This window comes from Sparus aurata, chromosome 3 (genome assembly GCF_900880675.1).
Source record: "Sparus aurata chromosome 3, fSpaAur1.1, whole genome shotgun sequence".
Lineage (NCBI taxonomy): Eukaryota > Metazoa > Chordata > Actinopteri > Spariformes > Sparidae > Sparus > Sparus aurata.
In genome coordinates this window covers 29,948,688-29,975,839 of record NC_044189.1, presented here as the reverse complement: position 1 = coordinate 29,975,839, position 27,152 = coordinate 29,948,688, and the positions used below count along the sequence as shown (strand labels likewise).

The window sequence follows — 27,152 nt, the reverse complement described above, 5'->3', positions numbered from 1 at the left end:
ATGTTAAATTTAGCTAACAGAATTTCTGTGTAGCTTCCTAATGTTCGCAGTTTCGCTTACCATTAAATGTTTCTTTAAATTAGATGTGGAGTCCTTGGACGATGACAGTTTGTGCACAGCTGGGAGGCATAGCTTGCACTGTACAGTGATGTTGTTCCCCCTTTCTTCTTTAGAAACAAAGTAATGGCAAAATTTCCACGCAGTGAAAGCATTTTTTTCTCTAGCGCTCGAGGCCATAATGAGCCGTCTGGCTTCACTTGAGAGCAGAGCGTCGTTGTGACTGACTTGTCGTGAACTGTAGTAATGTGTGCGCGCGTGCATACAAGTGTTAGATTAATTCAAGAATTCACATTCATTCATCATTCATCATCATATATTTAAATTGTAATCCAACTAATAATCCCATTTTTTTCCAGATGTATAGATAATCTGATTACGTCTTTTTTTTCTGTAACTGTAACGGAATACAGTTACTGTTTTTTTGTATCCTAATTACGTAACGCCGTTACATGTAGTCCGTTACTCCCCAAGCCTGCATTTAATATACGAACTTTAAGAAACTCTAACCACAGTTTCCACACGCTCCTCAGTGTATCTCAATTAGAGAAAAGAAAAGGCACATCAGTGTATGAATGTGTATGTGAATGGGTGAATGTGTCAAGTGTTGAGGTCAGTAGACAAGAAAAGCGCTATAAAAATGCAAGACTATTTACCATTTAATTAAGTTGATTTTTGAATGTTTTTTTGCAGAGCAAGGTAGGCAGAAATATAGGCATCAGAAATTATTTAAATACTGTTTTCTTATTAACTACTGCAGTGCCCATAGGAAATATGTATTCCTATAGAAAAGTGGGAGGTTAATTAGCTTTTTCATGGATGGCCAAATGAGGCTGTGTTTGAAGGTGGGACATCAGGGATATTTAGGTTTGTTGTGAAATCTGATATTCCAGAGTATAATTGGCCGTTTTTCACTATATTTGATTTTGCCATTATATTTCACCTTAAAACTATTTACTTGGTGTCATTATTTTCAGCACAACCTCACAAGTGTGACTGTACAGTTATTTTTTTATTTTGGCATACTGTATTAACACAATGGACCTAAAATATGAAAAAAAACATAAAATCCGAGTAGAAAAAGTTAGATTTTTTTTACTGTGAAAATCACAAATATGTTTAACAAACCATTTTTTATTACTTATAATGCAAATATGAATTGTTGTTTGATAAATATGTACATACATTTTAAAAATGCACAAAGTTTTATGTAACTATTTACATTTAAATGCAGGCAATGCTCAGGTCTGCCTGAGCTCCTTCCAGCTTAATGAAGAGCTGCACTGCCTGCTCCACATTCAGCCGTCTCCTCATTGTTCTGACTCATTAAACAAAAAAAAGACTCCACTACACACTAAACACATTACAACAAACACTTCATGACACACTAACCATACACTCCAAACATGCTAAATGTCACAAATCTCTCAACTCTCAATATCGCTGTCTCTATCGCTGTCTCTACACCGACCGTCGCTGCCTGTCATTCATCCACCTCCGTCCCTCCCGCAACTTCCCGTTCCTCAACAACCAAACTTGCTGCTTGGACACTTTCGTGACAAAAGCCAGTTTTTACCATTTCTTCCTGCACCAGACACAAATAAAACGTGACGGCAATGTTCGTGAAAAAGCGTGACGGACATTATTTACCCTAAGTCCAGTTTTGGACGTTCTGGTGCGTCCAGTCCGTCGCCTCAAGAGGTGGGCCGTGTGGGTGGGCTAGCAGCTAGCTACACACGAATATCCACAGTTTCCGATTCCACTTTGTTGTCCGCGCGTCTCCGGATCTCCTCAGACTCGAACAGACTCAGTCCAGACTCGTTTAGTCTCATTAATCCACAACAGTCAGTTTAGATGCACAGAACGGGACCGAACCGCCGGCAAAATCCCGGTCCAGCTCGCGCCGCTGCAGGTATAAATACGCTTGTTTCTTAAGGTGGGGGGTGGCGTATGCTCTGCAGTAATTGGCTCTGGTGCGCACGTGGCTACGGTATGCAGTGATTGGCTCTGGTGCGCACGTGACTGTGGTGGCTATGGTTAGCAATGCTAGCGGAATTCGTAAAGCATTTCTGAAATAATTTATTCACGGTATCATTGCAGTCCAAACAAATGCGATGTTGCACACCCTTGAACCACGCAGCAGCCATGTTGAAACTCTCAGGTCAGTCTGATCCTGATCCGCAGAGATATTTTAGGCAAACACAGACAGACAGACAGACAGACAGACAGAGATTCCTTGCTTTTATAGAGAGATAATAGCATGTGAACAAATTCAGATAGTCCTTTCTGATTTAAACTCTTTAAGGCAAGGGAATCGGACTATGTCATTTATGTGTGCATCTATTACACTGAGCAAACATCCAGCGCACCAACAGTCCTTGAAACTAATAACACTGAATCCCTCCAGCTCAGAGGGTCAGCTGAGGCGGCCTCACCTCTGACCTCCATGTTCAGCAGGGATCCGAATGGTAATTCCCCTGAATTCAATTTAGGCACCATTTCATTTGAGAAATTGTGTTGCTATAAGGAAATTATGACAGTATTCATGTTTGAAGATCAAGCAACGATCACAAAAGCACAACACAGCTAACCTGATAGTTTGCTCTCCATACTGTACATGAAAAAATGTTAGTAAACTGCTATTACCAATTTTCGTGCATCAAAAATGTATTCTGTGCCCAATATTATTTTGTAATTGTGTGAATATATAACAAATGGAGATGCTCCATATGCAAAGAATCACTTACTCGTGGTATCATTTGCTCCCTCAAGCTGTTTGTTGCTACCATGCTACCACCTAAAGTGCAATGAGCTTCTCAGATGAAAATGTGACTCCATCTCTACAATATCAGTGACCTTTCCCCTTTCCCTTAAGTGTATTACATGTGTCTACACAGTATTTTTAATAAACTTTTTAACCAAAATAGGGAATGGTTGTTACAGCAGATGGCTTGAGTACAAATCTAAATAAAATTTTTATACACATAGTCTGTGCATATGCTGTCCATCACATACAATAATGTATACTAATGCGAATCTCTGTCTGTCTGTGTGTGTGTGTGTGTGTGTGTGTGTGTGTGTGTGTGTATTCCTCAAATATCTCTGCGGATCAGGATCAGACTGACCTGAGATCTTCAACATGGCTGCTGCGTGGTTCAAGGGTGTGCGATTTTGCATTTGTTTGGACTGCAATGATACCGTGAATAAATTATTTCATAAATGCTTTACAAATTCCACGAGCATTGTCCACCGGAGGAGATCCAGAGACGCACGGACAACAAAGTGGGATCGGAATCTGTGGATGGCCGTGTGTAGCTAGCTGCTAGCCGCTAGCTAGCTGCTAGCCGCTAGCCGACCCACACGGCCCACCTCCCGAGTCGACAGAGCGGACGCACTGGCACGTCCAAAAACGAATTTAGGGTAAATAATGTCCAACACGCTTTTTCGCGAACATTGCTGTTACGTTTGATTTATGTCTGGTGCAGGAAGAAACAGTAAAAATGTGCTTTTGTCACGAAAGTGTCCAAGCAGCAAGTTTGGTTGTTGAGGAACAGGAAGATGTGGGAGGGACATCGGCGGATGATTGACAGCAGCAGTGATGTGTTGGAGACAGCGACAGAGAGAGCGGATTTTGAGAGTTGAGAGATTTGTGACATATAGCATGTTTGGAGTGTATAGTTAGTGTGTTATGTAGTGTTTGGTGTAGTGTGTTCAGTGTGTAGTGGAGTCGTGTTGTGAGGCAAACCAAGGAGGAGACGGCTAATGGTGGAACAAGCAGGAATGAGCTGAGCCCTGAGCCTGAGGCATTGCCTGCATTTAAATGTAAATAGTTACACATAACTTTGTAAATTTCAAAAACTTATGCACCAATTTAGCAAACAACAATTTACATTTGCATTATAACTAATGCAATTGGTTCATTAAACATATTTGTGGTTTTCACAGTAAAAAAACTAACTTTTTCTACTCTGATTTTATGTTATTTTGTGATTTTAGGTCCATAGTGTTAATATAGTACGTTAAAATGAAAAAAATAACTGTACAGTCACACATGTGAGGTTGTGCTGAAAATGATTACACCAAGTAAGGCAAGGTAAATAGTTTTTAAGGTGAAATATAATGGTATAATCAAAAGTAGTCAAAAACAGCCAATTATATCCCTGACGTCCCACCTTCAAACACAACCTCATTTGGCCATCCATGAAAAAGCTACTTAACCTCCCACTTTTCTATAGGAATACATACTTCCTACGGGCACTGCACTAGTCTATTTAAATTGTAACAAATTGACTGTAGAATTTACAGTAAATACCTGGCAAAAAGTTGCCAATAAAGTCTTTGCTGTTGCTATTGTTGTTAATAACAGTAAAAATAATTACAGTTTATTACTGGATATCTTTTACAGGTTTTTTTTAATACATAAATTACAGCAGTTTTACAGGAAAACAACACTAAACTGTTATTTAGCGTACAACATTATCTTGTGTTATTTTTAAATTACACAAGTTACCTGGAAACTCAATAGCTGTTAATACATCACAATACAACAGTTAGTTATTTTTGTTTTCTACATTAGCAGCTTTGCAAATTATGCATTTGTCACAGGGTGTAGTGTCTGTATGTGTGTGTGTGCATGTGTATGTGTGTCACAGAGAGATGCTGATTGGCGTGGCGAGCCCAACCCACCTTCAGCCAAGTGATTGAGAAAATGCAAGCCAGGTGTGCGGGCGCATACAAAGGGGATGAGAGACGCCAAAAGGCAGCGGCGCGATGCGACGGGAGGAAAGAAAGAGCCTGAGAGAACGACAGGGTCCCAACCAGCCTATGGCCGGATCGACCGAATTTAAGGGAACAAGAAGAACCCCAGTGGCGCGACCGCACCAGGAAGGAGCAGCAACCGAGAGACCATAGACGTCTGGCTGCTACAGAGAGGGAGACACGCTACGTGGGAAAGTGTAATGTGGGAAATGTAAGCTTCACCCCTCCTCCAGTTAAGTCTCCCTCTTTACCTATTCTATATTCTATTGTGGGTTATGCCCAGCGCGCTACACTACTTATCGCCTCGGAGGAGTTTACTAGTCGAACCGAAACTAAGAGGAGGGCCGCTAGTTATTTGCATGTTTACTTTGGTGTATTTTATGTGTGATTTTCTTATTATTTTACCTAAGTGGGTTTGATGATTTTCCTTTGATTTTGACTCGATTTGCTTAGTGTATATTAGTTTATTGTGATCTAACGTTCCTAGTATGTATATGGTTTTACTAGTCGGCCACCTGGAGTAGATCGGTTTAGTTCGTTCTGTAAACACATCCGAGGACGAATGAGTGGGACTGGGTCCGCTGATTTGAGTTCTCCCTCTTCTTTCCCCGTCTGTACCTGCTAGAACCAGATGTCGCACGTGGCAGAGGACGCCAGGCCCCCAGCCAGGAGTAGTCGGCACACCACAGACTGGACTTTCAGGCATCTTGTACATTGGACCCTGGGACATTACTGACACCCATTGGACTGGTTTTTAAATCTTGTTTTGTTATCTCATTTTATATGACATTTTTACCCTGTTTTTATCATTTATTTATTCTCTTTTAAAATATAACTTGTTCCCTGCGAACTGGCGTCTGCGTGCTGTTTTGAGTCTGCAAATCTCCCCAGTAGAGTTTATATATTTAAAGAATTTTAACTTCTAGCCGCCCAGATGGGCGTGACACATTTTTAATGAGACCAAGATTGCTTTTGATCAAATATTCATCAACACTGCATTTGATTCTCTTAACCTGTTAAAGCCACAGTGCGAGCTGAAATATTGACATTTATATAAAATGTTATTATTAAAACTCAATACAGTTTTACAAAGATACAAATATAATACAATAACTATTGAAAAGATGACCTAAGCAAATGGAATACTAATGAAACATTACCATCTCTGTCACCAGTCGGACACTGTTCACTGATATATTCCCTATCGGCCACCTACAGTCTGGTGCAGTTTATGGTCTTTACATGTCCAATTAGTAAACCAAAGTGACCTTTATGCGGGAAAGCAGTAGGAATGTTTAGGTGACACTCAGCTTGAGTGGCTCAGGTACGTATACATGTTAAATGTAAATTAAGAAGACTTAACGGTATATTTTGGAGTTGGTGAAGCATGTAATTTTATTGTGAAGGACTGAAGTGCACTGATAAAAATACGGGGCTTGATCTACTTAAAAAAAAAGTAAGGCAACTTTTTGCATCATATTATCCCGTAGATCAAACAAGAGTAGTCCTTGTTCGTACAACGTTAATTTAGCAAAAAAAGTCAACTCAATTGTTTTAAGTTGACTTAACTAGCAAAATTAATGTTGACTTTACTAGTAAAAGTAACATGACTTGCAAAATCAATGTTGTACATACAAAGACAACTCTTGTTTGTTCTACTTGATAAAATGATGCAAAAAGTTGCCACATATTTTTATAAGTTTAGCAGCGTTTTATCGAAGTGGAATATATTCTTTGTGTTTCGTTTGGGTGGCAATGCTTGGTATGGACATTTAGTTGAGGTTCTCCCTGTCATTTTGGTATGCTACATGTTGTGATTGGTGTTACCTAGCGAGCATAGAGGTCGTCTATGCAGCACGCATCTCACACTGCCCCCTGTTCAGTGGCCTTGTATTTGGGAACTCTGAAGTCGGCACTGTCTATCACCTGCGACTGGGCTCGCTCTGCCTGCAGCAGCGGCTGGCAAGCAGAGCTTACTTGACAGCACAGCAAACCACAACCAGACACACACGGCCGACAGGTGTGTTCTGCATGCAGCCGAAAATGCAGCGCCGTCTGATTTAACGTAAAAAAAAAACACATCCCTGCTGGTGCTCAGACGGTTTGCGCAAAGTACCCTGAATTCACCACACAGGGTGCTGTTGAGCAGAGTAAATGCAATGAGCAAATTGTGTGTGTGGTTCTGCATGAGAAGATTTGTTGGGCCACTTGCATACAGCTTGTGTTTCGAACGAATGTAGACTAATTCACAACTTGATATATTCATGTCAAGAGACAAACTTTGTTTTTTATTATCACAGGCTTAATTATGTTACAGTTACACATTCTAAGATTTACTTTTTTCAGTGTACATTCCTGGATGTCTTGTGTTTTGATGACTCTTGTAAGAAGTTAGACTTTACATGTTACACCACTAGATTTACTCAAAACATTACACAATAATTATTATTATTGAAAAATGTAATGAAAAACTGGTCTCACAGCTGCTCTACAAGAGAGTGCAGAATCCGTCAGGTTGTGATGGACTGGACATTTCCCAACCAGCCCATGCTTGGAAGGACAACAACACCCTCAAACAAACCACCCCAACATAACATTTTAAGTATCCCGAACAGAATACACCAAATTGAGTGCATTTAGCAGTTTCACAGTGCTTTTAAACCACTCCTTACATTGGAACTATTTTGTTTGTGAAAAACATTCAGGATATACACTGGAGCCTCACTGTGCAAGCCACCCAGACGCTCCAGTGCATAGTAATTCTGTCAGTCTGTCATATACAAAATTGTTCCAAAGTAAGGAGTGGTCTGAGGACACCTTAATGTCAGTAAAATATAAATAACTCAATATAAATTGTTATATGTATTCTGTTGTGGAGCACTAGACATGTTTTGGTATGTTTGCTGTGGCTCAAAATGTTCTTTGGTAATTGTCCCAGTTTGCTGCTGCTGTTGGGCTGGTTGTGAGATTTCGAATTAAAGGACTCTATGCTAACTACATTACTACTGGTTGGCAACTCGTACAGCCTTGTGACCATAAACATGAACCAACTATTCCTATGACTCTGTTTTCCACAACAAAAGCAATTTATTTAAAACATTAATACGCCTATGAATGCTACGACTAAACAACATCGTGAACTTCTTGGACCTCTTCAGTGATGGTCTGAATTACTGATGCTGGTAATAGAAAGTACCTTAGCCTGAAGCTTCAAGTCAAACATAGACAAGTTCTTCAAAAAGAGGTCTCCATCTACACTATCATAAAGTCCCCCCGGCTCCAGCTGTTCATCATTCTCAAATCATTCTTTTATTTTAGTTTATACTATTTTTTTTACACAGATTTAGTGTTAAATTTAACAATTAGACCACTCAAGAATTGATAAAAATGTTCAATAATCCCACCAAAATACAGCATTAAGACACCTACCCATTTGAGGAACACCATAGAAAATGCGTTCTGTCATTTGTTATCAAAAACGTTTGGCATTTTCAGATTTCAGCAAGAACTGCTTCTGCGATACATTGTCATCACAAATGAATTCATTGAATCCAGTCTCAGCTGTCCAGTAAGACCAACTTTCTGAAATTCAAGGACTGTTTAGGGACCCCCGTGTGCAGAAATATTCAAATAAACCATTTTTAGAACAGGTGAATTATAAAGTGGGCATGTCTGTAAAGGGGAGACTCCAGGTTACATACACAGCGTGGCCTCGCGTTGACGCTTACTGTGGTTGTTTGACCTCTGCTTTGTATCTGCTTCAAGCCTGAGTGACGTTAACATCACAACACAGACGTTGAAGTCCAGTGTTAATGTAACTACGCTCAGTTTACAATTAAATAAAAATTAAATAGGCTAACATTAGCAAACAGTGTCTGGTTGCATTGTAACATATCCACTGTACTTATATTTAAGTAAAAGTTAAGTAATTTACATTACAAGTTTAATCACATTTTAATTGTATAGGCTATTTCTAATAGTATACTTCCATATTAGTGATGAGTGGAGGACAATGCTGTTGCTCCTCTGCAATCCGCCATCATGTCAAGCTTCTTCAAACCGCCTTGTGCTACGCATTCAGTGTCAACAATAAATACCTGTACTACTGCGTTATTTACAGTCAAGCGCAACTTGCCCGTAATTTCACAGTATATTACAGTAGAAAAATTCTGTCAGCTACTGTAATTGTTTTGGACCCATGATGCATTGCAATATACAAGTTAACTTTGTAAAATGACAGAACAAGAAAATAATGGAGCTCTTTGGCACAGAGGAAGAATATATTAGACCTTGATACAAACAGGATTCTATAAATGTGGGGACAGTGTGTAAAACATAAATCGAACAGAATGTTATAAATTGCTTATCCTTTCTGACATACTGTAAACTTAAAGTGAAACCCTCGCCAAAAAGCAACCTAGGCTTTATTTGTGATTGTATATGAGTCAAACCTTTGTGTAAAAGCATAATTACGTTGAAAGAGGCGCCTTGAGATTTACCATAATTTTGTTTTCGGGCGCTGCCATCATGGCAGACAAAAAGTGTCGATCCCTGAGTGCGACCTAACAGGAAGGCTTGAAGAGCGGTCCACCATTGCTCTCCTGCCTGTTAGGTCGCACTCGGGGATCGACACTTTTTGTCTGCCATGATGGCAGCGCGCCGGAGATACAGCTGCTGGCATGAGTTGTTCAAAAACCTTCTTTTTAGTAAACTCTGTGTATACAAACAATGTTTTAAATGCTCGTGTTCATGTGTAGAGACCCTGTTGATACTACGAGCAAAGTTTCATGTTGTGTCGAGCCTTCTTAGTGTTTTAAAAAGTGTTTGATGCTAGCGTACGAGTGCCCCCGCACTCCATTGAAAATTAGCTTGCCCAAAAACGAAACTAAGGTGAATCTTAAAAGTGCCTCTTTTGACGTAAATATGCTTTTACGCGAAGCTTTGACTCATATACAATCACAAATAAAGCCTCGGTTGCCTTTTGGCGAGAGTTTCCCTTTAATTGAAATCAGTACAAAGACCATATATTTTATGTTTTACATGTTTGATTGTTTATTCTGAATTTGATAGCAGAAACACGTTTGGGGCAGTGGCTAAAGACTAACTAAAGCCTGGGAAAGTTGTGGAATGCTCCAAAAACACCTGATTCCACAGATGCTCAGGTTTATTGGTGACAGGTGATAGCATCAGCATGTATCAGGAATATCCTGAAAAGGCTCAGTCATTCACAAGCAAGGATAGGGCAAGGTTCAACACTTCTTGAAACGCATGATAGTGTTCAGCAACATTGCAATGCTATTGTGTGTAAACACAGTTTGTCTGCAAATCATTGCATTGTGTTTTTAATTACATTTCACACAGTGTCCCAACCTTTTTTGGAATGCGGCTTGGAGTAATTGTTGGGTCTTCTGATGACATCTGTTGTCAGTAAGAAAAAACACAGAACATTGTCAGCTTTATATTTCAGCAAGACAGAATAGGGGTGGGTGGTGTTACGTCAACATCATATTTGGTGTACACTGACCTAGTTACTGCCACATCACAAAGATTGCACACAGAGCTTTATTTTCCCTCCAACAATTGCTCTTCCCGCCCATTGATGCCTGTCAATGCCTGTGCATTTCTAGCTTTCTATTTAAACATCAGCCTTTCAGATAAATGATCTCATTTTGGCACATTCAACAGAGTAGCTGTCACTCTTGTATAGTTAAACCATGAGCTGTATTTTGTTGTCCAACAATATGAAAACTTGCCTTCTGTCTGTACTTAAAGTGCTTAAGACAAATACAGAACTAAGACTGTGTCAACTAAAATTGAGTCGCATCAACAATGCAGGCTTGATGCTAGCATCCATTAAGACGGCAGTGTTTAGACTTGGTACCTGCCTGTTACCTGCCTTCCTGTCTCTGCCGTTTAGATGTGCCCCCTGTTGCTGAATGTACGTCTTTTTTCCGACCACACTCTTTGCTTGAGTCTCTTCAGTTACCTGTGCCTGCATTATGTCTCTTTCCTTTTGTTGTTTTTTATATCTGCAGTGTTAAAATTCCCACATCCTCTTGACATTTATTTTGCCATTAGTGGGCTTCTTATAATGGTAGTAAAAACAGGTATTTGTGTGTACTGCCAGGTTTAACATGTAGTCTCTAAGCTGAGGATTCTGTCAGAGTTCAGTTCTTGTCTGAGCTGTTTCTTGAAACTGTTAAATTAATCTATTCATAGAAAGCCTTCTAACACAGTGGTTCCCAACCTGGGTGGCGCGCCTCCCACGGGGAGGCGCCAGAGATCGCAGGGGGGTGCACAACTTTGTCTGCTCTGAGGTTGTGAGGTTACCAAAATTATATTTGTGCAGATTACATTTATAAAATCTCAATAACACATCCAAACTGGATAATTAAAAATCTGTAGAATTCAAATTGAAACATATTTTTGGTCCACATTTAAATTCATTAAGATATTTATTACAAACACAACACCTCTGAACTCACGTAAGCAACCTGATCATCTTATCAGCCTATCAGTCAGTTGTCAAGGCTAGACCTGGGTAATTCATCCCCGATTGTTTTGCCGGTCAATATCACTTCATGAATAAATCATGTCTGAGAAACGTAAAAGTACCGATGGTTCATCTGGACCAAAGAAGAAAACAAGGCAGTATCTCGAGAGTTACCTTGATTTTGGTTTTATGGAGGGACAGGACGGTTATCGGCCAGAATGTGTCATTTGTGGTGAGAAGCTAGCTGATGATAGTATGAGGCCAAACAAACTGAGACGACACCAGGAGACCAAACACCACAAGACTATTGGTGAAAGTCGAGAATATTTTGAGAGGAAGAAGCAACTGGCACTATCAAGAAGATCCACGGACATTAGATCAGCTTTTGAAAGAGCGGGTAGTGATTTACAAAGAGCCACAGAGGCGTCATTTGACTGTTCGCTGTTAATTGCCAAGGCTAAAAAGCCACACAGTATTGGAGAGCAGCTAATCAAACCTGCCTGCCTGAAAATTGTGGAGAGGCTGTGTGGACCGCAGGTTGTTGCTAAATTGAAAGCTGTCCCACTCTCAGACAACACTGTGAAAAGCAGAATTGATCAAATGGCTGCGGATTGCCAAAACCAGCTGCACGAGAAGCTGAGGAATGTTAACTTTGCCATTCAGCTGGATGAAACGACCAAGGTGTCAGACGAGTCCGTCCTCATTGTTTATGTGCAGTTTATTGATGGCGAGGACTTGAAACAAGACATTCTTATGTCTACAAATCTACTAACAACAACTGGCCAGGATATATTTGTGGCTGTGGACTCATATCTCTCATCCAACAACCTGCCCTATGAAAACCTGGTCGCATGTTGCACTGACAGGGCTGCAGCAATGATGGGCAAAAACAAGGGGTTTAACAGCCGTCTTAAGGAAAAAGCCCCAGGGTGCGTTATTTTCCCCTGCATGCTACATCGGCAAGCACTGGAATTCTTGCAAGATCACAATCGACCACTGTGTGAACAGCTGACTGATGCGTTTTGGATCAAAACGGCATACCTGGCGGACACATTCACGGTCTACAATGAGACAAACAAGCCTGATGCAGGGGGCCTGAATCCAGTGTTATCCAGTGCAAAGACGCCCTGGACGCTTTTGTGCGCAAACTGGATTACAGACTTGAAAAAATGTCGAACGGGGAAGTACAGCATTTTCCACTGCTGCTGAAGCAGTCTGCTGGCACTCTGCGTGCGTCTTTGTGCGCTGAGTTTACCCGGCACCTGAACCTGCTCCGTGAGGAGATTAAGAGCCGCTACGCCGACATTGGTGAGTACGTAAAGAAGGAAGCGTGGGTGCTGGATCCCTACATTTCCACCCTCAAGGACGTGGAATACCTCGGCTGTGAAGATGAGCTTTGTGACCTTCAAGCTGATTCCCTGTAAAAAAATATTTCCAGGAGAACGGATACAAAGTTTTGGATTGTCAAAGGACAAACAGTTGCTCCCAGACTGACCAAACACGCAGTGACCAGGATTATTCTCCCATTCAGCACTACTTACTTGTCTGAGACAGCATTCAGTGCCCTTGTGACGATAAAAACAAAAGCCAGAAACAGACTTGATGTCCACCAGGACTTTAGACTGGCTGTCACAACCATCACTCCTGACATTGCATCCCTGGTCAAAGGTATGCAAGCCCAAGGTGGCCATTAGTTCGTGAATGAATAAACTGGCACAGAGTAAAAAACACAAGGAATAACTTGTTTATTGTTGTTACTGATGTTAGTTATTGTAATTATTACACATAAACGTGTATAGCTGTGTCTGAACCTGTGTTGACATGATGTACATGTGAATATCAACAGACTTACCCTCTTAAAGTTAATTGTCTGACGGAGAGCTGTAGATATATAGGCCTAGGTGTTGATACATCTGTGAAAGTCTATCTTTATTCCTTACATAAGAGTGTGTGTGTGTGTGTGTGTGTCCACTCTGATCAGTTGTTAAAGGAAAACTATTAAAGGACCCATATTATGAAAAACTGACTTTTTCTGGTATTTGGTGTGTTATTTTGGGTCTATAGTGCTGCCACACGCCTAGAAACTTTGAAAAAAGACCATCCATGTTTTTTTGAGTGAGATACAGGTTTCTGACAGTGTCCTCCTGCAGTTTCCAGATGAGCGAGTCAAATTTGGCTTCGGTTGTCTACGTCGTCGACCAATTATTTGCATATTACCACACACTATCCCCTCCCTTCACCGCATACCTAAGGTGGCTCCACCCACCAGCTACAGCGTTACCTTCTCAGAGATCCGCCATTATGTTATGAAAGCACCATGTCGGAGCCCAACCCGAAGTGCGCTGTTGTTGGCTGTAAAGAGGAGCACACAACACTCCATCGTGTCCCAGCCGCAGAGGAAAGAAGAGCGGCATGGATTTATTCATTTTTGAAGGCAACGTCCAGCTACAGTTAGCAAAAATTGTTCGTGTATGCTGACCACCTCCAGACTGACTGTTTCTCCAACCTCGGTCAGTACAAGGCAGGAGTAGTCCAGAGACTTTTTCTAAATGGTGGGGAACTTCCAACTTTGCGTGGAATACCTGCAGATGAGGGACATGTAAGTATACAAATATTTAGCTGTGTGTCTGTAGATAAGGGTGAACTCTTGAGTGATGTACTGTGTGTTTTGCCATTGAGAACAAGGTAATGTTAGCTGCTAACTGCTAACGTTAGCTTCTCTGACCACACAAGTTAGTGCTTCAGCAGAATCGTGTGTAGTACGTTTCTAATCTTGCACACTATGTAATACGTGTCCTAGGGAAATGTATGAATGTACAAATATTACCTGTGTTTATTTAGCAATTTTACACGAACTAACCAAGCAGTGTCACATAGTACAAGCTAACGCTAATCGCGAGCTTCCAAGCTAATGCTAACCGCGAGCCTCTAGTTCGCGATCAACACGGTCTCCACATGCAAACCCAGAGACCCGGTCGGTCAAGCAGTGCATACACACACCCTCCGCCGGTTCTAAGTTGTCAGGATTTTGTGAAATAATGCATTTGAAGATGTTTTCTAAACTAGAATATGTTGGCATAGGCCGGGGCAAACTCAAAATAATGACCATATTTCCAGCTAGATAACGCGCATCTCTCTCCTCCCTCCATTTTTGTGTTGCTGCGTGGTGTTACACGTGAGTTATCCTCATGGCTAAAACGTGACTTGAGACGTAGGTGACATCACTCCCCGAGACGCAAGAGGAAAGCAAAAATATATATTTTAACTAAGGAAAATGGCAAAAATAATTGTAGAGCACAATGACTTGAAAAAATAACTTTAATCTGATTACTTGTTTGGAAATATTAACTTGTTAGATTACTCGTTACTGAAAAAAAGTGGTCAGATTATTAGAGTAAGGTAAGGCGTTGCAGCCTTTAGTGCTTGAATTATACTGTAACAGTGCTGTCATGTGTTACTCCTTTCCATATCTGGGAATGCTGTGCAGGTAAATTAAGCTGATCACTTGAGAACATTTGCCCATTTCTTGAAATTGTTTTCATGTTTGATTGTCTTTTTACTTTTCAAGACTCTACCTGGCTGCACTGCATTACAATGAGAAGGCTGATAGAGGACAAGCCACCACATCATCAGGAGATCCTCTTTTCAAACTGAGCTTTCCAAAGTCCAGGAAGGGAGAGTGCAGAGCCAAACCTGTGAAGACAGAGGCGACATTCCGTAAGTTTTACAATCTTTTATTTGAACCTCACAAATTAAAATAAACATGGACACACAGACATCACACAAAAGGATGAAAACAAACACTTAAAATTTGAATTCTTTTAAGATGGTTTTCTAAATAAATAATAAGGAGAATGTATAAATAAGAAGTAATTAGGAGAAATAAGAGAAACTTTAAAACACCACAGCACAAGGCTTTTTGGTTCTACTGCAATTTTCCTGTAAACATACATTTTTGTTTATTGCACTGCAGACTGAGGTGATGCACTGTTGGACCTGATCTTCGAGAACGTTTTCCAAGACCCTGCCCCATATGTGAACGACGTGCTGAAACTAATAATCCCTAAAGACCTCTCGGACCACGCAGACACGCAGCACAACTCTCACTCTCCACCTCAGAGAGCCCTACACCAGCTTACAAAGCTTCTGTAGTCTATATTGGCTGAACACAATTCAATATAAAGTCAGCACTGAATGTTTACACCCATGGCAACTAGATACTTTCTTTGTTATTATTTTCATATTGATATTGAAGTTGATATATAAAGTCAAACTGTTTCACTTCAGATATTTATTTTCTTATTATTTCATTCATGTCAACACATGTTTACAAATGTTTCTTACAATAAAACATCTTTCCTAACTGTTCTGTGTTTTCATCGTTTAATAATAAAAAAGAAAAGATAATAAAACTATAAGCAATGTAAGACAGAGGACGCAGTTATGTACTTTTAATCATAACACTTTTGCGATAAATGAATAGTATTCATGTGACTAAAGGCCTACTGCACTATTCCCCTCAGACGTAAAGGTCCATAGTCTGTCTGATAAATGTTCAGTGCATTCTGCAGTGCAGATACATTCAGGCAGACAGGTTACAGGCCAGGAGGGTCCACCATGCACGATGGTGGCTCAGGAAGCTGCTGTAGTCTTCGTGTAACCTAGAAATTATGAAAGGTAAGTGAGTGACAATAGATTAGAGAAAAGAGAGACAGCAAAATGACAACCATGTTTGCCCACTGTTCACACTTAATTGTGGTATTTCCATACAGCAGATATTCTCAGGTTCTGTAGGCATTTGTTCACAACTGCCAAAGGAACACCTGTTTTTATGCAGAATTTTTATCATTCATTGGAAACTGATCGCTAATCATGTCGCATTGTTTCTTTGGTAACATATTTAAAGTTAAAAACCATTGTAACTGGTTAAAAAACAGTTCTGCTGGTAGAGCGGTGATGGGAGGCAACTGTGGCTTATTGAAAACTACAGTTGAAAATTGCTGGCAGTAGCTAATAACAGGTCGTCACTGCAAATAAGAACAGGTTCTCAATCAACTTACCTGGCTACATAAAGGTAAATAATAATATGGGGTTACGCTTTTCTCTTGTAGCAGCTATTGCTAAATTGCATCCGCGTTACTGCAACTTAACAGCAGTAAACACCAGCCGAGGTTTGGCTAAGCTATATGATGTAAACACTCGAGGCAGGAGAAGGGGGCTGTTATCTGTAACTATGCGGGGCAGACGGCCAGTAAGCGCGTAAAACTTTAGTTAGTCTTCAGTAACATAAAAGTAATGTCGAGGTAACAAACTTAACCACTAACCACTGAGAAACATCAATGTTCATTCTTGGCTGCTTACTTTCTTCTGGAGCCTCTTGTTTTTCTGGGTCGGACTGTAGTGTGTTGTCCGGCAGCCATTACTCCCACAAACTCCGCCGTTGCCATGGTCACATGATGCCGTCCTCACGTCTTCCGCAGGCAGGAAAAGGTGGGTGGCACCGTGGCCGGCGCGCAGTAGCTCATTAGCATTTAAAGGGAAAGGCACTGAAACAGGCCACCTGGAGCAGGGCTGTGAAACTGGTGTTTCAAGAACCCTGCTGTGCTCAATCCTTCAGCTTTTTTCGACCAAAGCATGTTACTAACATTCCATTTAGACATCAAGGAACCATGTCAAGAAGCAGAAATGACCATAATATGGGACCTTTAAAGTTTAATGTTTAGCTCTCATAGAAAATGTCCTTGCAGTTATTATTTCTGTTCGTGTTTTATACACCTGGTGACAAACAGAAGGAAAGAAAAATAAACTGTGTGTGTATTTGTGTGTGTGTGTTTGTTTGTGTGTGATACATTTCTTCCTTTTTGTGTCATCAGGTGTATATACATTGTAAAACAAGGAGAATAAGAGCAAAAATCTACAACTGTTTATTTTTGCAAATTAAAGTTTGTAATTAATTACTTTATTCTTTTAGTGTATGTGGGGTTGGGGTTGGGGGGGCCTGGCTTGTCTTGGACACAGGCAAGGGGGGCTTCAAGGAAAAAAGGATGGTAACCACTGTTCTAACAGTTTCTTGGATATTGCCATGTTGATGTTGTTCCTAGAACAATATAACTAATGTTGTTCCAGAACAATCATTTTATCTCACCAAATAGTGCTGTAAACCATCAGCAAAACCCAGCTATTTGAAACATGTGATTTAACTGTTCTTTAAACATTTTTTGAATTATTTCATTATTTATTTTCTATTTCTTGTCCATTGTTGTTACACTCTTTTTGGTTAGGTTTAGATAGCAAAAGTATTTGTATATGACATGTTTTGGGTTTTTTGGTTTGTTCAATTTCCCTGGTATTTATTATGCCTTTATTCTTAATAAATCTTCATCCAATGATCTCCAAGCTTGCCCTTTACTGCGTTTTGGGTCCACCTTCTCTGCTCTCGTCATGACAGTTTAACTTGACCAGCCATGGACCCAGCACAGACTTACCTACCTGTCTTCCAACCTCTCATCCACCCCAATGACTCCAATAGTTAGTCCATCATTAAGGTTTTCTGGTCCGTCTATGAGGAGGATCCAGCTCTGGCCACAAGGCAGATAGCAGGATTCTGTGGAGCAGGATTTTTTTTACCAGTCCAAGCTTCAGCCCCAGGTTTCAAGTTTTAGCCCCAGATTTCCAGCTACCAGCCCAAACCTCAGTCCCAGGTGTCCAGCTATCAGTCCAAGCCTCAGCCCAAGGTTCCCAGCCTCGAAACTGCACATCAGCCTTGTTCAATTGGGCATCATTTGGTGAGCCTGAAGCCTCCCTCTCTTGAAATGGCTATCCACCAGTCTGCTAGCCTCCTGCCAGCTCAAGCACCACTGTTAGCTAGCCACCAACCTAGTTTTCATGAGCTAGCTGGCCTGAGACCTTTTATTAATGTACTGGAAAAATACTGCACATGGGACATTCTTTAAGTGACTGACTCCTTACATCACCTGTCGGGCTAGGAATGGGGTTTTTGACATAACCCTGGTGGAAATATTGACAGAGGTAAGGAGGAGGCAGCTTTCTGGGCAACCTGTTAAGCATAAACGGTTCCCACAAGAAAACAAGTCTCAATGACAGCTTCCAGTCAGTTGAACATTTTGTTGACCAACACTTTGCTGGTTGCTTAAGTATGAGTCATGGAGGAGGATTTGGAGCATTTCCTGCGGTCAAGAGAGGTCCCAAAAGAGGACATTATGGGTATGCAAAGAGACAAGGACGTTACAACACAGAGCCTGGGATAGTGACTAATATAGGGGGAAATGGAGTTAGCGTTAATGTTACGCTAGCTTAAACTAATGTCGGCGCTCATCGCTTCCCTGCTCTAACGCTACATTCCAACAATCATAACGTTACATTTGGCGTACATCCAACGGTACCCATGAAGTTCTCCAGAGTATTGCAGTTGGTTGCTAACGAATTCAACCAGGACCGCGAGGTCAGTGTAACGTTACGCTTTGTGACGAAAGAGTCCCCTTGCATTTAGTAGTCTCTTCAGATGTCTCTCACTTATGAGAAAACCGTGTCTACTGATCTCACAAAAGTACTTTTTTTTTCCCACCCATCATTTCCCCCCATTTCCCTTACGGGGCTCCGTACAAATTCAATATAAAGTAGCCAGAATATGAGTTTAAATAAATAAATCATATAACCTGTCATTATTCACTTAAATATGATCATACATCTGTCAGTTTCCCTTCTCTTAATAGTGTAAGGTAGAGAGAGTCCCTTCAGTGCATCATTATCCAAACCATTCCACTTGTTCATATATAGAACGCCCACATCACTGAAAATCCAGTCCATGTTTTCCCTGCGACCTTGCTTGCACTAGGTACCCGCAGCCATTGTGTACCCTGAAGCACACAGAGCTTTTTTCAAGTTTAAGAAAGTAAGTATTCACCACTGCTGGTAGAAACAATTAGTTAGCTCCTATGGCAAGCCACTCAACATTTAATTGAACCACATTCCTATCTGTAATTACATTTTAGCCATAAAAGCATTTCTCCTCGTCAAAATTGTATTCTCACTAGTCAGAATGGCAATTAACGATATCCGCGATAACATTCTTACTAGTAGAAATTGTATTTTAATATATCTACAACTTTAATTGTACTAGTCAAAACTAAATTTAAGATATCTAAAAGTATAAGTGGCCATTTTAACATTTAATAGCTAGACTGGATATGTATTGCAGATACCTAATTTAATGTGTTGTTGTTTAAGAACATTTCAGATTTTCACAATGACATTCTTTCTATCCACAATTGTCATTTCAGATATCCACAATGTCATTCTTCCTGGTACACATGCCATTCATGTGTATTGGGCTTTCAATTTCAGATATACACAATTACATTCTGGATATCTAGAATGAACATTCTGTATATCTGCAATTGAATTCTTACTAGGCAAAACTCCCAATTCAGGTTTCTTCAATCCAGTTGTTACTAGTCATAACTGAAGTGAGCCATTTTGACATGTATTAGCCTATTATCTTTTGGGATATCCAGACTAGTAAAAATGATGTCACTTTCTCCAGTCGGTTTCCCTGATGTCGTCATTTCAGATATCCAGAATGACGTTGTTTCCCTCAGTGCAAGTCAATAAAGCAGTCATGGCGTTAATCAAGAAAATGCAACGAAATTGAACGAGCCCTCAATCGAGAGATCGAGAGAGAGAGTCGTTCTTTCGACAACTGTGGTAGAAATCTTGAGAGAATCAAACATTTACGGCCAATTTACACCGGATATGTGTCCGCTGCGTCTCGGCCACGCCAGCGGAGTAGATGGGTTTCACTATGTGCCAATCCCCACTTGGTCCGCTGCGCTGCGTTATGCGTATCTGCTCCTTCCCAGCTCCAGCAGTCCAGAGCCCTCTGGAACAGATACACAGGACTTTTATATCTGCCGGATGCCGGAGCACGACGCAGCAATTCAGCTGAATTTAGCACCAAGCAGACAGGAAGTGAAGCGCCGAAATAACAAACAACATCCGGTTACTTTTCAAAATAAAACACTCCGTGTTGACGGCAGCACACAAATCTCAAAAAAAGAGACAAACACAAGCTCTTCTGCTTATCCTTCGGTTGGGAACACTTCGTGGTGTTTTTATAACACAGACCTATAACTGTGGTCGCGAGTGATCATGTGATTACCGCGGGAACTCCTTGGCCTCGCAACGCCAGCTGTCTACTGTACTGCGCCATGGTGGACTCAAAACGCAACCGGTGGGGATTTCCGGACGGCGGAGCAAAACCGGATCGGAGCAGTAACGCAGCGGACACGTATCCAGTGGAAATTGAGGGTACCGTCTCCAGACACGAATGATGAACTGAGAAACAGATTGGCTAAACTGAGGATGCTAATAACAGCTAATGTCCAGGCAGACGTAGACCGAAGTTTCTCTGTCAGGCGCATGAGTTCAGGTGAGTCCGTTTATCACAGCATTCATATCAAATACATACATTACATGCATGTACATTTTTTTCTAAACTTTTGCCGATATTGTTTATGTTCAAAGAGTAGCCTACCAATTAGCCTACTGCAATGTAGGCTACCGGCTAATTTGCAGCGTTGGATAGTTCTCAATTCTTCAAGTCCCTCCATCACTGTGTCTGTCTGTGCAGCCTGTGAGTTAGCAGTGACAGCCACGGAGGTAATTTGGGGGGGGGAGACACAGGGGACATGTCCCCTGCACTTTTTCAAAAGGCCGTTTTGGTCCCCTGCAGTTTTAACCGTCCAAAAACAATGTTACGCTGTAGTAAACAGAGGCAGGTAAAGAACTAGGACCAAACGGAAAACGGCCGCTCAAGCTGAAGCCCGTTTCCAGAGACGTTCTACTATTGTAGAGACAGATCACTTTGATCATTTTGAATGGGGAAATTTGCGACGCCAAAGATGGCGCATATCCCGCCCCTTTCACCAACAGCCAATCACCTGCGTTGTCACAGCCGTACCGGGAACATTATAGGCCAATCATGTTGTTTCACCAGTGCATGCGCACAAGTAGTTCTTACGACAGAGACCATTCACCTGGTGGCAAGCAGAGCCAGCTGGAAGTCTCTGCCAATGCATCCATGTTGAAACCACGGAACAACTTAGAGGTAACTATTTCATATATTTATATTTTTGTGCACAAAGCTGACCGTAGAACACACACATTAACCACGTTTGTAATATCACGAGTAGCTTGCTAGCTAATATACAAAGCTAAATTGTTCGATTTACGGAGCTAACGGAGCTAAATGGTTGGTATCGGTTCGGTGCCTGGACTCCGGTACTCGCCAAAAATGATCGGAAAAACTTGACATGAATAATAGGCTGAAAACCTATCAGGTAGAGTAGAGCCAGAGCACAGCAGCCGGCACAGATTCAGCCGTACGATGGACGTCGGTGTTGTAAATCCACGCGCATGCGCAGTGGAGTTCTCCCTGTAGGAAAAGAGCGTTTTAAACATTTCTACGGTAATGTCGATGTTTTTTTTGTTTTTATTTGTATCTTATTTCACTGGCGAGCATGTCTGTATGTTTTTTCCGTCCTGCTATCACGTTAAAGGGTGGATTTGACCATGCCTCCATTCATTTAGATAGGGGTCTGGGCCTGTATTCACAAAGAATCTTAAGGCTAAAAGTAGCTCCTAACAGGCGAATTTAGGAGCAACTCCTAAGAATAATGGGCGTGTCAGTCGTGACTTTAGGACTCAAAATGTTTTGTGAATAACTCTTATTTTCAAAAATTAGAAGCCTTAAAGGAGTCATCACCCGGAAATCGCAATTTCTCTTGTTAAATCATGCATATTGGTGTTGGACCTCTGTTGAAACTTGCCTGAAAAGCTGGTGTTTGAAAGTGGCTTATTTTCTTCGCTTTGGCTCTTTTTCCGAACAGGAATAGCGCACAGTAGTGCGCGTTCCTAAAGCACGAGATTTTGACTCTGCTCCGGTGGTGACGTTACCACAGGAGGCTACTTGCATATTAAGCATCGGCTCACAGCCGTCCTCAGCCAGACTTTCGGAGTGAGCATGCCGAATCTGCTCATTTCTCTGTCATTTTCACGCCATACATCGTGACCGCCAGCATTGAAACTCAGGTCTTACATGTAAAACACGAGTGTGAAAAGTAAGAAGGGAAAAAACAAAGAATTTACCATTCAGAGACGTCCTGCTGTAAACGTGTCTCTTCCACCGTCTCTGCCTCTTCACTCTCCCGTTCGGATTCCGACTCCGGCTCGTACATAAATGCCTGAATTCTGTAAGGTTCGTCATTTAGTGTGTGCGCCATGACAGGGGGCTGTTTATGTTTTGGAGTCTGTGTGTGCATGCAGGTTCGCCCCCCATTCCGGCTCTGTCCTTCCTGCGGCCAATCAACGCGCGCCTCATTACATACAATGCACATCCGGACCGGTCAAAACCTCGCGCATAATCTCGCATGAGAAAGTCGCGGTATGAAAAAGGGTCAGAACAAGCTCTCTGTTTGATTTTTTTTTATTTATTTTTTTTCTAATAAGTTTTAAGAATTGATCCTCCGCAATTATTACAAATTACTGGAGGTCCCCACGTTATACTAGTCCCGTGCGAATAGGGCTTTTGTCAATCGGAAAAAGTTGCATTCCAACAATACACAAATTGTCTTTTTCATCGCAATCTTCTAATTTGTAATTTTTGTCCAAAGCGTTTTTGTTTGGGGGGGGTCAATTAATTCTCCTCATGAATACATTTCTTTATCCAAGATCTTTTCATAGGCTTTGTCATGGGCTTGTAGGCAACTACAAGCCCATTCCTTATTTTCACTTCATGCATTGCTTAGCCTAAATGACTTTTCAATGGGCTGCCCTGTCACTCAACAACCAATCACCGTTGTCACCGCTTCTAAGTGCGTCCTTATAAAATGACGCCATCCATAGCAACAGAGAGTTACTTCTAGTTTAGGAGTTCACCGTTTTCATAACTAAAAGTAGGTCTCAGCGGCTTTGTGAATTACTTTTAGAAAAGACTTCTACATAAAAACTTTTAGCCCGATTTAGGAGTACTCCTAACGTTGAGATAAAAGTCTTTGTGAATACAGGCCCAGGCGTTTATTTGGGACCAGAACCAGTTGTGCGTCTTCTGCCAGTGTAGTTGTTGCGGCGGAGGAAACGATTCAGCCAACCAGCACTCGTTGCAAACTCCTCATCTCTGCTATCACTCGCGGTGGCGTACATTTGTTCCGCCGCCCTGATCATCACTAGCCTTCTTCCTCCCTCCACCAGGCAGCCTGGCCCTGTTGCTGTCCTCCTCGGACAGACGCTGAAGCTCAATTGGATTTTTTCGCCAGTCTATCACTCTCTTGGGGTCAACAGAGAAATCTCTAGCGGCTGCTTCTCCCGAGTTTTCCTCTGCATATTTTACGACAGAAATTTTAAATTTCAAGTCGTACTTTTTTTATTTTTTTGCTGCACCGAGCCATGGCAATCATCAATGTGATACTAACTGACAGAAAGCAAGCACAATACATGAAAAAGGCGAAGAAGAAACGTGCAGTGTCAGTGGTCATGTCTTCTTCCTTGATTGAAAAAAATAAATAAGACTTAAAGGGGACCCTGCAGTTAATTGAAACCCGGCTATTATTTGATAATTTACGGTACTCAAAGAAATGCGTTACACCCATCCTGCAACACCTTCACTTGCTCCCAATAAAGCAGCATATCCACTTCAAGATCCTCCACATCAATTACAAAGCCCTCAATAATCTTGTAGAGTGTCTTTGAGTTTTATTGAAAGTGCTGATAAATAAAATGTATTATTATTATTATTATTATTATAACTGTAGAGCCTCAACAATGCAAAGATTTTAAAAAAGCTTATGTTTAATGCCTAACATATACGCTTATTTTCATGTATTATTTTTATGTTGAAAGGTTGCAACTGTTTAAACAAAAAAAAAGCACCAACAATGAAAGATTTAGGGGAAAATACAGTAAAACCTCAGATTACAACTGTGATTTTATACATCCAAACTCATGAGAATTGTGAAACTTAAGATTTTTCCTCTATAGAATGAGGTCTGTTTACCATATATTCCAAAAATAAGTGTAAAATTGGTGGTACTGAGTTGGAGTGAAGTTGACTAACAAGGTGAAACACAGAATTGGGTGATAATGTTTTGCTACATGCTTCACAACCAGTCAAACCTAAAAAGGGAACAGTAAACTTAAAAGCAGCAATAGAAAACTAGAAGAACTACTAGAAAACAGTGAACTGAAAGAGTTGGCGTTTTATTAATAATACTTGTGTCCCCCCCCACCTCTGAAATCAAAATTTCATCCTTGGTGACAACAAGTGTCTTTCAAATGTACAGTCACAAAAGCAATTTATCAACTAAAACATCAAGATACCGATTCATTCTGTCTACTTTCCCTTTCATAAAGATTCTAAATTTTGTAAGGTTTTTTAATTATACATTAAGGCAGGATATAGGCACTCACCTCAGCTTATTGGACCATGCTAACATTCATTAACAAAATGCAAATAAAAAAAAAAAATAAGAATTTACATGCTCATAAATACTGTAGATACATAAATAAATAACTATCTATTGCTGCTTCACTGCAGAATCACATGCAAACATTATGTGATTATTGAAAATAATCACACACCAACTCAACTCTGGACAGAGGGCATGCTCACAAACATTGCAACAGACAACACAGCTGTCAACAATGTCTTTAGGGAAAATCCCTACAGCAACCAAAACATTGATGCCATCCTCTCTCAGCATGGAATTCAAGCACTGCCCACCAGGCATGGACTGGCCATCTGGCATACCGGGCAATGCCCGGTGGGTCGACGCACATTTATGGGCCGGGCTTTCATAATTTAATCCAAAAGTTTTATAATAAATCATTTTTATCGACTGCGATGGCCCATTGGTTGATTTTCTTGAAGGACATTGGGCTAATCCAATCTCACTCAGCCCTCCTTTTTTTTTTTTCTAAAAAGGGGGCGGCCCATTGGTCCGTCTTCAATATAGACAGTGAACTGAGCCAATCAAGATATAGTACGAAGGCGGCCCCACCCCTCCACTGCATGAAAAGTGGGATTTTCGGCCCCGTAAATGCCCGGAAATCTCCCTAATTTTCGGCAGTTAACGTCAATTTACAGGCTGTGAACGTGGCGTTTGTCTGTGCCGAAAATTGTCGGAAACGAACCATGACGTCAGTGGAGCTCCCGGAGGTGCGAACGGTGCAACTCCTTCCTGGCAAATGTTCCTTTCCTCATTAATTCATTCATGTCATTGATGATATCATAAATATAAATGAATGAATATATATATATATATATATATATATATATATATATATATATATATATATATATATATATATATATATATATATATATATATATATATGATTTATTCATTCATTTATATTTATGATATCATCAATGACATGAATGAATTTAATGAGGAAAGGAACATTTGCCAGGAAGGAGTTGTTTATTCAAAGCATTTTATTAGCACAAATACAATCACACAGCATGTACAAAGCATAATCTGCCCACACAACAAACGGGAAGCCCTCCCGGTGCTGACTGGGCGGAGATTGGCGGAGTAGGCACGACCGGACTGTGAATGGACAGGAGATGGCAGAAGGAAGTGACGGATCAGGAAGTGAGTTAGGAATGGAGCAAGGTGGCGGGAGAAGTGAAAGTTGGAGTGAAGTGAAAATAGGGAAAGCCAGGCGAAAACGCAAGAAAGTGGGACAGAAAGGAAGGAGCTCAATGTCAGAAGAGACAGATAATGAGCAAGCGAGAGGGAATGAGGAAGAGCATAAGGTATCATCAGATTGGAGCAAGAAGGTGCTTCGTTCGGTGAGTGGAACCCGGTTCTCCTTACCAAGGGGATTAACAGTCTTGTGGGAGAGATAAAGAGTGCCAAAGTTCTACGCAGTGGAGCGCTACTGATTTTTTGCAGAGACAGCGCACAACTAGGGAAAGCGATTAGACTGAATAAGATCGAGGGGAAGAGAGTAAAAGCAACGATAGCTACTGGTGGGGGTCTAACTCGAGGAGTGATTTTTGGGATTCCTCTTAGAGTGTCCACTGAGCAGATTAAAGAGAACGTGAAAGGTGCAAGAGTGAGGGAAGTCAGACGCCTGCAAACTACTCGAGAGGGCCAAAAATGTGATAGTCTGTCGGTGCTGCTTACATTTGATGAAGATCGAATCCCTGATAAAGTGTTTATCGGTTATATGAGCTATGATGTGAGGCTCTATGTTCCCCCGCCGCTTAGGTGCTTCAAGTGTCAGAAATATGGGCATGTAGCGGCAGTATGCAAGGGAAAGCAAAGATGTGGGAGGTGTGCAGGGGAGCATGAGTATGGAAAATGTGAAAGAGGAGCTAAACTCAAATGCTGCAACTGCGGAGGGGAGCATACTTCTGCATATAGAGGGTGTGAAGTAAGTAAGAGAGCAGAAGAGGTGCAGCGAGTGAAAACATCCCAAGGGATCACATATTCGGAAGCGGTCAGAAAGGTGGGGATGCAGCCAAACAGCAGTAGTGTTAAGCTGGCAGACAGGCATGAAACGAGAGCATGTGAGGGATGCAGCAGAGTTAAAGAGGACACACTGATTGTGGAGAAAAGGCAGTTTATACTGTTCATGGTTGATGTAATTAACTGTACTGCGCAAACAGACAAGAAAACAGAAAAAATCAAAATAATAGTAAAAGCAGCAGAGAAATATCTGGGAGTTGAGGCCATCGGTTGGGAGGAGGTGGAGGAAGTGTTGAAAGGAGGATCACCCAGTTTGCAGACATCGTCACAGACATCATTATTGGGTGGTGGAT

General features: G+C 41.2%; 1 long non-coding RNA gene across 1 annotated transcript; it reads left to right on the top strand.

Moving 5' to 3' along the window:
• Positions 1 to 4,763: 4,763 nt before the first annotated feature.
• Positions 4,764 to 5,665, top strand: LOC115579144 (uncharacterized). Its single transcript, XR_003983600.1, has 2 exons — positions 4,764 to 5,026; positions 5,441 to 5,665. It is a non-coding gene; the product is annotated as an uncharacterized LOC115579144 (long non-coding RNA).
• Positions 5,666 to 27,152: the final 21,487 nt, after the last annotated feature.